The sequence below is a fragment of the Micromys minutus genome, assembly GCF_963924665.1.
Source record: "Micromys minutus genome assembly, chromosome: 1".
NCBI lineage: Eukaryota > Metazoa > Chordata > Mammalia > Rodentia > Muridae > Micromys > Micromys minutus.
The window spans coordinates 74,249,332-74,261,326 of record NC_137969.1 but is presented as its reverse complement, the minus strand read 5'-3'; positions in this window follow the sequence as shown (position 1 = coordinate 74,261,326).

Below are 11,995 nucleotides of genomic sequence, written 5' to 3'. Positions count from 1 at the left end.
ATTTTCTAGTTCTATCCATTTGCCTAAGAATTTCATGTAGTCATTGTTTTTAATACTTGAATAGTACTCTATTGTGTAAAGTACCACATTTTCTGTATCCATTCCTCTGTTGAAGAACATCTGGGTTCTTTCCAGCTTCTTGCTATTATAAATAAGACTGCTATATACATAGTGGAGCATGTGTTTTTGTAGTATCTTTTGGGTATATACCCAGGAGTGGTATAGCTGGGTCCTCAGGTAATACTATGTCCAATTTTCTGAGGAACCTCCAGACTGATTTCCAGAGTACCAGCTTGCAATCCCACAAACAATGTAGGAGTGTTCCTTTTTCTCCACATACTCACCAGTATCTGCTGTCACCTGGGTTTTTGATCTTAGCCATTCTGACTGGTATGAGATAGACTCCTGACCCGTCCAGCAGGTCCAGTTATTCAGGGTCCTGAAGAGGCACGACCTGAGGGTCAAGGAGGTGGAGAGAGAAAGGAGACCAAGCAAGGTTCTGTTGTCAAGGTCTCATTTAATTGACACAGGTTCTTTCTTTTATACCAGGGGATGGAATGCGGGGTGATCACACAGATGGAGGTATCTTGTCAGTTGTTAGCTAGAAGATTTAGGGCTTAACTGCCTTCTCGGGACATCTGGGCACCATTGATTGCAGAGCCCCGGAATTCACAGTCATTAGCGGAGTTGTAACTTAACTTGTGTAGGCACCAAGGCCCTGGGAAAAGTCCATGCTCTCACATAGGGGGAATGGGGTGAGGAGATCATCTGGTGGGGAGGAGAGGATCTTCTGGAGATAACTGGTGTTTGCTTAAGGTTAGAACAGTTTGTGATTTGGACGGGAACATCCTGTGGTTGTTCTCAGAGTCTTCCTGTGCTGCCAACATATCAGGAGAGGCTTTTGTCAAACAATCTCATGACTTTATGGCAGTCATCGTAGAGCTGAGTATCTGGCTATACAGCCCAGAGTCACGACCAGGCTCAAATCCAATACGGCTCCCTACAGACTCCCAGGGTTGTTTTGATTTGCATTTCCCTGATGACTAAGGATGTTGAACATTTCTTTAAGTGCTTCTGGGTCATTCAATATCCCTCAGAATATTGAATTCTTTGTTTAACTCTATCCCCCAATTTTCATAGTATTATTAGATTCTATAGAGTCTAACTTCTTGAGTTCTTTGTATATATTGGATATTAGCCCTCTATTGGATGTAGGATTGGCAAAGATCTTTTTCCATCCTGTTGGTTGCCATTTTGTCCTAATGACAGTGTCCTTTGCCTTACAGAAGCTTTGCAATTTTATGAGGTCCCATTTGTCTATTGGTCTTAGAGCATTTTCCTAGTGCCAATGTGTTCAAGGCTCTTCCACAATTTCTTTTCTATTAGTTTGAGTGTATCTGGTTTTATGTGGAGGTCCTTAATCTACTTGGAATTGAGCTTTGTACAGGGCAATAAGAACGGATGGATTTGTAGTCTTCTACATGCTGAATGCCAGTTGGACCAGCACCATTTGTTGAAAATGCTGTCTTTTTTCCCACTGGATGGTTTTAGCTCCTTTGTCAAAGATCAAGTGGCCATAGGTGTGTAGGTTCATTTCTGGATCTTCAATTCTATTCCATTGATCTACCTTCTTGTCTCTGTACCATTAAGTTTTTATTTTTATTTTATTTTATTTTTTATCACTATTGCTCTGTAATACAGTTTGAGGTCAGGGGTGGTGATTCCCCCAGAAGTTTTTATTGTTGAGAATAGTTTTCGATATCCAGGGTTTTTTTGTTATCCCAAAGTAATTTTCAAATTGCTCTTTCTAACTCTATAAAGGATTGAGTTGGAATTTTGATGGGGATTGCATTGAATCTGTAGGTTGCTTTTGGCAAGATGGCCATTTTTACTCTATTAATCCTGCCAATCCATGAGCATAAATTAAGTCTTTCATATATATTGGGGGGCATCAGGTGGGCAGATTATAGTGAAGTCTGGACTAAGGCCTCTGATACTCTCTGATGACATTCTTAGTCTTGAGTTCATAGTGGCTAGTGGCAGATGTGTACTCTCTGAAATGATTTGATAGGCACAAGACAGCTGTTTAAATACATAAAAATCTAATGAGTGTTAAAGCTAGCTTCATTTGCTCAGACCCTGAAGGTTTCTATCCTTCCATAATCACTGAAATTTTAATTGATAGAATTTTAAAGATTTTCAAATCTTTAACATAGCTTACTTATCTTTTCTTTCTTCCACCTGTCTTCTCTCACAGACCAGGCTTACCTCAAACTCATATTGCCATGTAACCCAGACTGGTCTTGAACTGATTCTCCTGCCTCCACCTCCCAACTGTTGGTATTATAGGTGTTCACTAATAAGCTCATCATTGACTAGAATTTCTTCTTAAGAATTTGCACTTCTAAGAAAGAGTGCTTGGGAGTGTAACAATCCCAAGCCAGCAAAGCCTAGAATCAAAAAAGGGTCCCAGGCCTGGCTTTCATTTTTACTGGATTGTCATGTCTACACATCCAGAAATACATTCAAGACTCATAAAATCTTTACTCTTGATACGTCATCAGTTTCCAGTTGTTCTGATGCTTACCCCTTAAGTACAATAAAGGTTTCTACTTCAGGTTTCCTGGTATGTTGGATTTAAAGGGCTTGCTTTAACTGAACATCAAGGAAGCAAATAGGAAAAACCATTTCTGTATTATTGAGGAGTCCCGTTCTCCTCTTGCTGCTGGTCTGTATAAGAAAAGGCAGACTAGGTGGTAGCATGTAGTGTCGAATGCCTTTTATTTCAGTTTTTGGGAGACAGGCAGATAGATCTTTGTGAGGCTGGTCTGCATAGAGAGTTTAGAATCAGGGCTACCTAGTGAGCAACCATCTCAAATAGGTGCATGGGTGTGTTTGAGGTAGCTTGTTTTGAGTTTTTCTATTACAATGTACAACTTTGTCACCAAATCTCTGTGTGTGCTTACGATGATTTGACTAAACTTCTTTAAAGAGAAATTTATGGGTTAGAAAATATATACTTATTCATATTTCTTGATACTTACAAACAGTGGGCATTTTTGGGGAAAGTGAGCATTTTCTCCAGTACTGAATATTGGATATACTTTCCTCTATTTCTAAGTGAGAGTAAGACTGTTATCTTGAGGCCGTTGTGAAGACCAAATGGAGCAATGCACAAGAATCCTGTGTGCTTTTCCTCAGGTTGATGTATTTGTAGGCCCCAGTAAAACAACAGGAACATACTTGCAGCCCTTGCCCCAGAAGTTAGTGTGTCCTGCTTCACTCACTATTTATGCCTTCTCCACTTATAATCTGGCTTCTGCTTCCAAACTTCCTTTCAGATGACTCTCTAAAAGGTCACCATTCGCCTTGTAAACTCTCCACAGCATCTCAAGCATAGCTTTTTCATGAGTCTTTGCTGGCTGCTCTTCATCTCTCTGATTCTTAAAATGTGTTCTGGATTCTCCAGGGCGTGTCTGTCTGTCTCTTTTTTGCATTCCTCTAACCTATGAGTCCCTTCATTGACTCCCTTGATGACTCGTTTGTTCTGTTGACTGTTTTATTTGTAGAGTCCACATTTCCTTCAGTGGAGATAGAACTTAGTAGTATTGAAGTTACAGATTTGGTTCTTCCTCTTCCTGAGACTCATGGGAGTGTGAGCATGTGACTTTGGCTCTGAGAATCAGGTGCTTACTCCTAAGATTCTGATCCTTAAGAAAATCAAGTGACCTGGTTAGTTTTTGTTATCAGCTTGATACAACCTACAGTTACCTGTAAAGAGGGAACTTCCACTGAAGAATTGATTTGTTCAAATTGGTCTGAGCCGAATCCTTGAGAGACAGTTTTGATTGATGATTGCTATGGAGGGCCCAGCCCACTATGGGCAACACCATCCCTAGGCAGGAGGATCTAGTCTGTATAAGAAAGATAGATAAACACGAGCCAGCGAATTTCTCAGTGGTTTCTGCTTCAGTCCCTGCTCCAGTTTGTTAATGTTGGACTATGACATAAAAGCATAAGCTTTGGTTATGGTTTTTATCATAACAACAGAAAACAAAACCAGCACACAGAACAATGTGAAGACATTTGGAGGAAACCAGCACACAGAACAATGTGAAGACATTTGGAGGACTTGTTCTCTGTGATAGCAGCAGCAGAGGAATCAGATAGTTTTTACTCTTTCTTGACCATTCTCCCCCTTTCCCTCCTGCCCTCCCTTCCTTCCTTCCATCCACCTTTCCATCTATCCTTACAACCATCCTTACTCCCCCCTTCCTTTCTTCTTTCCTTTATGGTTTTCAAGGATTGGTCTGTATAGCTCTGGCTTCTCAAAACTGGCTCTGTAGAACTGGTTGACCTTAAACTCACAGAGAACTGCCTACCTCTGTGTGCTGTATCCTGTGTGCACCAACATATCAGCTATTTATTTTTTTCCCTCTTATTTCTACATTAACATTTTTTTTTAAAGGTAGAATCTCACTGTAGCACAGGCTGGCCTTGAAATTGCTCTGTAGCTCTGACTAACTTTGAAATCCTGATCTTTCTTCTGCATCCCAAGTGTTGGGTTGGAGTGCCACCCATGCCTGGCCCTACTACACAAATAAACGTGCGCGCGTGTGTGCGTGCGCGCACGCACGCACACACACACACACACACACACACACACACACACACACACACATTTAGCATCATTACATATAGCAATTAACAGTCGGGGTAAAAAAATCTACATTAATACATCAAAATCTTTATACTTTTTAAAGAACAGAACTAAAATGACCCATTACAGACTAGTCAGAAATACAATTCTTGTTTTGTTTTTTGTTTTGGGTTTTGTGATAGTTTGTATATACTTGGCCCAGGGAGTGGCAGGATTAGAATGTGTGGCCCTGTTGGAGTAGGTGTGTCATTGTGGATGTGGGTTATACATTTCTCATTCTAGTTGTTTGGAAGTCAGTATTCTGCTAGCAGCCTTCAGATAAAGATGTAGAACTCTCAGCTCCTCCTGCACCATGCCTGCCTGGACACTGCCATGCTTCCTGCCTTGATGATAATGGCTGAAACCTGTAAGCCAGCCCCAAATATATGTTGTCCTTTATAAGACTCGCCTTGGTCTTGTGTCTGTTCACAGCAGTAAAACCCTAAGACAGTTTCTGCCATTACCCAGAGCCTCCACGGAACTCTGGCTCTCCTCTCCTGCTATACTTTGTTTCCTAGAAGTAATTAAAAACTTCCGCTATTGCCATAGTAACGGCTGCTGTTGGAGCCACCGTAGCTACCTTGCTTTTGTGGTTTGGCAAGTACAAACCCCATCACTGTAGGGCCAGATCTTCTACTTTCAAAGTTTTCTTCCTTTGTGGGTCTGAAATATGAAGAGTGATAGTTGTGATTGGCAAAATCATTATAACTTCCATCACCTTCAGAATGGCTTCCATTCCCCAGGCCGTGATAATGACCCCTGCTGCCAAATGCACCACTAACACAACTGCCCCCAGAGCCTGAAACTGACATTTTCTCCATGACTAGAATTGTCATTGTCACCAAACCACCTCCACAAACCACCACCGAAGTTTCCAAAGCCGCTGTGATCTCTTTGGCTAGATGGAGTTGCTTCTGCAGACTACATATTAGTACTAAATATTTGAGTATTTCTATAACTTTTGTGGTTAGATCAGAATTGGAATTACCAGAAATATACCCAGAAGGGTGGAGGTCTCTGTTTTTCATATCCCATTCCCAGTTAAAAGAATCACAGCTCCTTGGGAAACTGCAGATACCCACCAGGATAACCATGAGAAATCTATTAAAAGTAAGATGGGGTGGGGATGTACTCAGTTGGTAGAGTGACTGTCTAGCATGTATGAAGTCCTGGCTTTGATCCCCAGCACAAAATAACACCAGGAGTGGTGGCACGTGTACACATTTGGGAAGTGGAGGAAGGAAGACCAGAAGTTCAAGGTTAGGGTCAGCCTGCATCACATGAAATCTATCATCAAAAAATAGCATGGTGGTGCATGCCGTAATTTTAGTGCTCGAGTGGGAAGGAGAAGAATCGTGTTCCAGGCCACCCTGAGTGTCACTGTGTGATTCTTTTTCAAAGGGGGGAAAAAGCAAATATTAAGATGTATGAACTTGGTGCTCAATAGAAATAGTAAGGCTGAGGCTATAGCTCACTCTGTGCTTGGCATGTCTTAGGCCATTAGCTGAGTCCTTCATGAGCCTGATGGATATTGATTGAAAAGGCATGCTGTGAGCCCACACTGATAACTGATGCACACACACATATGTATTTATGCATGTATTATGTATGTATATATGGTATGCAGTTCTTTATAAAATTTTATAACTTTCCCATTTATTTAAAATTATTTCAAAATAAAGTGTTACAAACTTATATGCTTACCCTGTTTTTTTACTCTATTGCTTATGAATTCAATGATACAATGTGTTATTGAATAATAAAATCAAATATCTTATTGTTTCTTTTTGTTGCCTCCCACAACTACTTCTTTTCAAACTGAAAGAGATAATACTTTCATTTTTAAAAGACCTTCCATCAAGAATTCTTAGTAAAAAAGAAACCAGCTCTAAGGCAAAAATAAGAAGAAAGTTTGCCTTCCTGCTCTGCTTGTAATTTAAAATGTCTCTAAAGTAATATCTCTAAGTTGGAAAAAATCTGTTTATAGATTCATATTTGGGGAGTTGGAGAGATGCTTCAATGGTTAAGAGCATTTGTTACTCTTTCAGAAGACCTGGGTTCTGTTTCCAGCACCCACATCACAGCTTATAACCTGCAGCTCCAGGTGCACACACACATGCACATTGGATGGATGGATGAATAAATGATTATAGATACATGTCTACATTCAAATCCAAATAAACTTTTGTATATACAGAAACTTCTGTGGACAGGAGAGTTAGCTCAATAGTTAAGATCACTGGCAGCACATCCAGAGGTCCTGGGTTCAATTCCCAGCAACCACATAGTAGCTCACAATTGTATATAAGTTTAGTTCTAGGGGATCTGACTCTTCTGTTCCCTGTGGGTACTATATGCATGTAGAATACCATTCTTCCCCTCACACACTGGCAAGATACCTGTACACATAATTGTAGTATAACTATAGGTCTGTATAGTGCACATCAGCATCTCTGGGACATCCTTTCTTGTCAGCATCCAGGGACACCTCATTTGAGGGTGTGTTTCAGTTCAGGTTGTAGAGGTACTTATACTTTGTTTAAACAGTTTGTAGTGGACAATTTAGCTGGATCCATTTCTCCCTCCTATGAAAAAGGACACAGTGAGCCTCCTTGAACTCGTACGTATCCTGGCACATTTTGCTAGTTTATACTCAGGGCAGATTCCTAGCAGCTAGGGTGCTGTATTGGAAGAAATTGCAAGTTTTTTTTTCTCCATTAAAAAAAGAGCGGTCCATAATTAGCACCTTTACAGTAGTTTGTGGTGGAATACAAGAATAGCTGTTCCCTGATGGGCCTCAGATTTGGGGCTGCTGAGCTGGATAGCTCCAGAGAAGCTGTGTGTCTACACAGGCTCGGTGGCTCCCTGCTCTGCCCTGCCTGTGGCTCTCACAGAAGAAAACACAGTCCTTCATGTTGATGTCCGTCTCTTAGTGCCACGTGGAACATTATTGTCAATCTGCATCTCTGTTTTTTTAACTTGCATATTCATTGATTGTTTTTTCTACTATGACTTTTCATCCTCTATAAAACAGTAAAGTGAGGATCTTAGCTGTTTGCTTTTCTGTACTGCAGATATCTTTGCTCAGCTTATCAAAGAGTTTTAGGCTTTATTTCCTTTTTTATTTTTTTGGTTTAGTTTCATTTTGTTTTTCAAGACAGGGTTTCCCAGTGTAGTCCTTGCTGTCCTGACCTCTCTGTATACTAGACTGGCTTCAAACTCACTGAGATCAGCCTGTCTCTGCCTCCTGAGTCCCAGTAGTAAAGCTCTGTACCACCACTGCTTGGCTATTTACTTATTTTTGGTCAGGGAGAAAGTTATATAACCAGCGTGGTTACATTTGTCATGCCTCTGCATATAACTTTCTGGTTTGATATTTCCCCCTGGAAATGCTCTTTCTATTCTAGGGTCATTTGCACCTGACTTCTCGAACCCTAACAGCCTGTTGGTCTATCTGTTGAAATTGACATGTTTTTCATAAATTGCAGTGCATCTCCATTCTCAGTATTCTTTCATTGATGTCGACTTCCAGAGACTATTTTGCATCCTGCATGCTTTAGAAAGCATTGGCACTAACACCTTCACATCGTTTTGTTTGGTTCTGCTGCTGCTGCTTGAGATAGGAACTTGCTATATAGCCTAGGGCAGCTTTGAACTTTCTGTCCTGTCTCCTTCCTATCTCCTGAATTACAAGCATGTGCCACCCACACTGTTTGGTACTGACTGTCCTGCCTCACCACAGCTTCTTCAAGGAAGAGTCCAGTCTAGCAAATTTATATAGGCAAGTAGATAGCTTTGGTCAGAGGCTTTAGGAAGGGCAGTGTTACGGAGTTTTTAATAATTTTTCCTGTTTTAAGTTTCTGGAACCACCTAGAGTAAGTGGCCCAAGTAATAAAAAATTAATTTGTTTTAGTATTAGAGACTAGAAGTCAGCATCAGGGTGTGGCAGGGTCAAAGTCAGAAAGTGATTCTGTTCCTCTGTCTCAGATACAGCATATTCCTGCTGCTGTGCAAGGGACCAGATTCTATCTCGGAGGTTTCTGAGTCTGAGGGTGTTCACTGAGACCAATTACTGGGACAATGAAGCAGTGGAGTCAGTCAGATTCTGGAGCCACTACTGCAACATCCCTCTCAAGTGTGGAGCTTTGGGTTCAAAGGATCTGTAGGAAGTTAACTCATGTAGTCATTAGTACTGATCCAGAGCATTCCCATACGAGCATTTGCAGTATCCCCGGGCTCCTGTGAGGAATAACAGGCTTACCGACCAGAAAACCCTTGAGGGAAAAAAGCAATACAGTTTGTGCTTCTGAGGGATTTTGCTTTGGGAAGTAACCAAGCCTTCCCAACTCTAAAGGGCCATGTCCAAGGTGGGAAGCCCCTCCTACTCATGTGCTGCCTTTGGTGGAGGACTTGACCTTTTCTGCCTCTTGGAGAGGTTTAGAGAGAAAGGAAAGGTGAAGGCTTCTAGAAACATAAAACAATCCAGTTTCATATTGGGAATGGCTCCTGTTATGTATTCAAATTAGGAAGTACCTCATTATTTACCATTTATGTATTGTAGGTAATAAGATGTAGAACAGAGTAATTATGGTAATAAGACAGGGCTAGAATAAATATCACTGAATGAGACATAAACAGATAGTCTGTTCATTTTGCAAATGAAGGGGAAAGAACTAATACTTGTGAAGTTAAATACGTGTTATTAATCCTACAATGTAGATATTATTCTCATCTCTTAGCTAATAAGATGCCATATAATAGTAACTAGTTTAAGAGTACAAGCCAGATCTGGGACTAGAACCCAGGTCTCATAACTCCTAAGCCACTTAGATATTTGTAATATGTGTATGATTGGTTTTCCTGAGTTTAAGTATGTATACTGGTTCCTACAGAATTCAGAAAAAGGGCATTGGATTCCCCTAGAACTGGAGTTACAGATGACTATGAGCTGTCATGTCGGTGAAGATGAATCCCAGTCCTCTAGAAGAGCAGCCAGTGCTTTTAACCACTGGGCCATTTCTCTAGCTCCAAAGCTACTTGTATCTGGATTATAATTCTATGCAAAGTCCAGTAAGGCGCCACTCCCAATTTTAATATCTCAACCTATTTCTTCTCTAGAAGGCCGTATAGTCTAAGAAAAATGTCCTGGCATTGCTCATAAGTAATAGAATTGTTCAGTGCTTTTGGGATTCAAGTTGGTGAAATGTCCAAATCACTGGAAGCCTGCCATGGGCCTCACTTAGGTCCCACAGAGAGTATGTGGCTTAGAGATACCTTGGAGAGTCCACTTTTCAGAAGGGTGGTGAGTCTTGGATGAACAATATGGATCAGAAGGAGGACCAGAGTATCCATAGTTAAACAAATGAGAAGGGAGACCAGTTGAAAGAAAACAATGGGAGTGCAGGCTGGGGAAAAGAGCAGACCATAGACTATAGGAGAAGAGAGAGGCACATATGACCACAGTGGCTTTAGACACCGTTCGGACGGAAGAGCAAGGGCAGAGGAATGACCCCAGGTACAAGTAAGGGTGGGATGATGGCTGCAGAATAACCATCATCAGTGCCTACTGAGCACTTCCCCAAAGCAAGTCCTGCTGGAAGCACCTCATCCTGTCAACTCACTCATCTATCAACTTCACAGCACGCATGAGTCTGGTACCATTGCTTTCTCCTTTCTATTGACAGGGAAACTGAGTAGCATGTCTGGGGCAGTCCAGACTGTAAGCACCAGAGTTTGGACCTGAACCAAGAGCTTGTGCTTATGACCACAGAACTTCTGCCTCCATCTTCGTAGTTCAGATTTTTTCCTGTGAGCTTTGCTTCTTCCTCTGTAGCACACTGTTTCTAAAACAGTTTGTTCTGCTGACTCCCTCTGCAGGCTTTCCCATCAGATTCTCTCCCTCTTCTTCCTTTCCTCCTACGGCCTACTTACCACTCAGAGTATAAAGACACAAGAGTCTTAAGGACACTGTCCAGAACACTATTTGAAATGATGGACAAATATGGGTTGGGTAGAATGGGTCCTCTTGGATTGTTTGCTTCCTAAGCCTTAGCATGCAGAGAATTCTTTAGATGGATAGAGAATGATGTAAAAATAAAGCAGCTCAAACTGCCCATGTTGTTTGGAGTGGTACTGACATCTTACAGCCCAGGGGATCTGAGGTAAACATGAAAAATCTTGCTGGTCCCCTTCTGTGGCTTGATGACCTGAAATAGATCACATCTATGTACTAGCAGAGAGACTACAGATACATACAGATAAAATGTCTTCAACATCAGCACCACGGATCAGCCAAGGGAGAAATGAACTGGAAGAAGAAGAACACAGCAAAGCTGCACATTTACTTGTTGCAAAGTCCAAGACTTGTAACAAAGACAGATCCCAGCTGTTGAGACCCAAACAAGAGAACCAGCCAGAGACTTGATTATAATCAAACTGTTTACAAGAGCACCTGGAAGACTGCCAAGGTATCAGGTAATGCCATCTGTATAGTGCCACAATGAAAAGAGAGGACCTTGACTTTTAAAATGAAGTTCTCTAGGAATAGCCTGTTGGCCCTTTAGCTGAGGTCTAGTGATAAAGCTCCTAGAGAGGGACTGTATGTATAGCAGGGCCAGAATTCTAGCATCTTTTGAGGTAGTCGGCTTAGAAATGAAGTGCACTCAGCACAATGAGGATGTACTGGCTAGTTTATGTTAACTTGGCACAAGCTATGGCCATCAGAGAGGAGGGAACTTCAATGGCGAAAATACCTTCAGATGGTCTGGCTGCAGGCAATCCTGTAGGGCATTTTCTCAATTAGTGATTGATGGGAGAGGGCCCAGCCCATTGTGGGTGCTACCACCCCTGGGCTTATGGTCCTGGGTTCTATAAGAAAGCAGGCTGAGCAAGCCATGTGAGTAAGCCAGTAAGTAACATCCCTCCATGGCCTCTGCATCAGCTCCTGCTTCCAGGATCCTGCCCTGTTTGAGTTCTTATGAAAATTTGTGGAAGCATAAGGCAAATAAACCCTTTCCTCCCCAACTTGCTCTGGTCATGGTCTTTCAATCCAGCATGACCTAAGATATATTTGAACTGTGCGGAAGTATTGTGTGAATAGAGCATAGTCGATGTGAAAACAAGATATACCAGACACAGATCAGAAAAGAAGTAGGTAGGGTACAGTGATTTGAAAGGGGGAAAACATGTAGGGCTGTTAGAAAAAGCAACGAACTCACAAATACCCATTTCAGAATAAGAACAAACTTAAAAGTACAATTTCATGTTTTATGTCCATGTAATGAAAAACCAACCAGC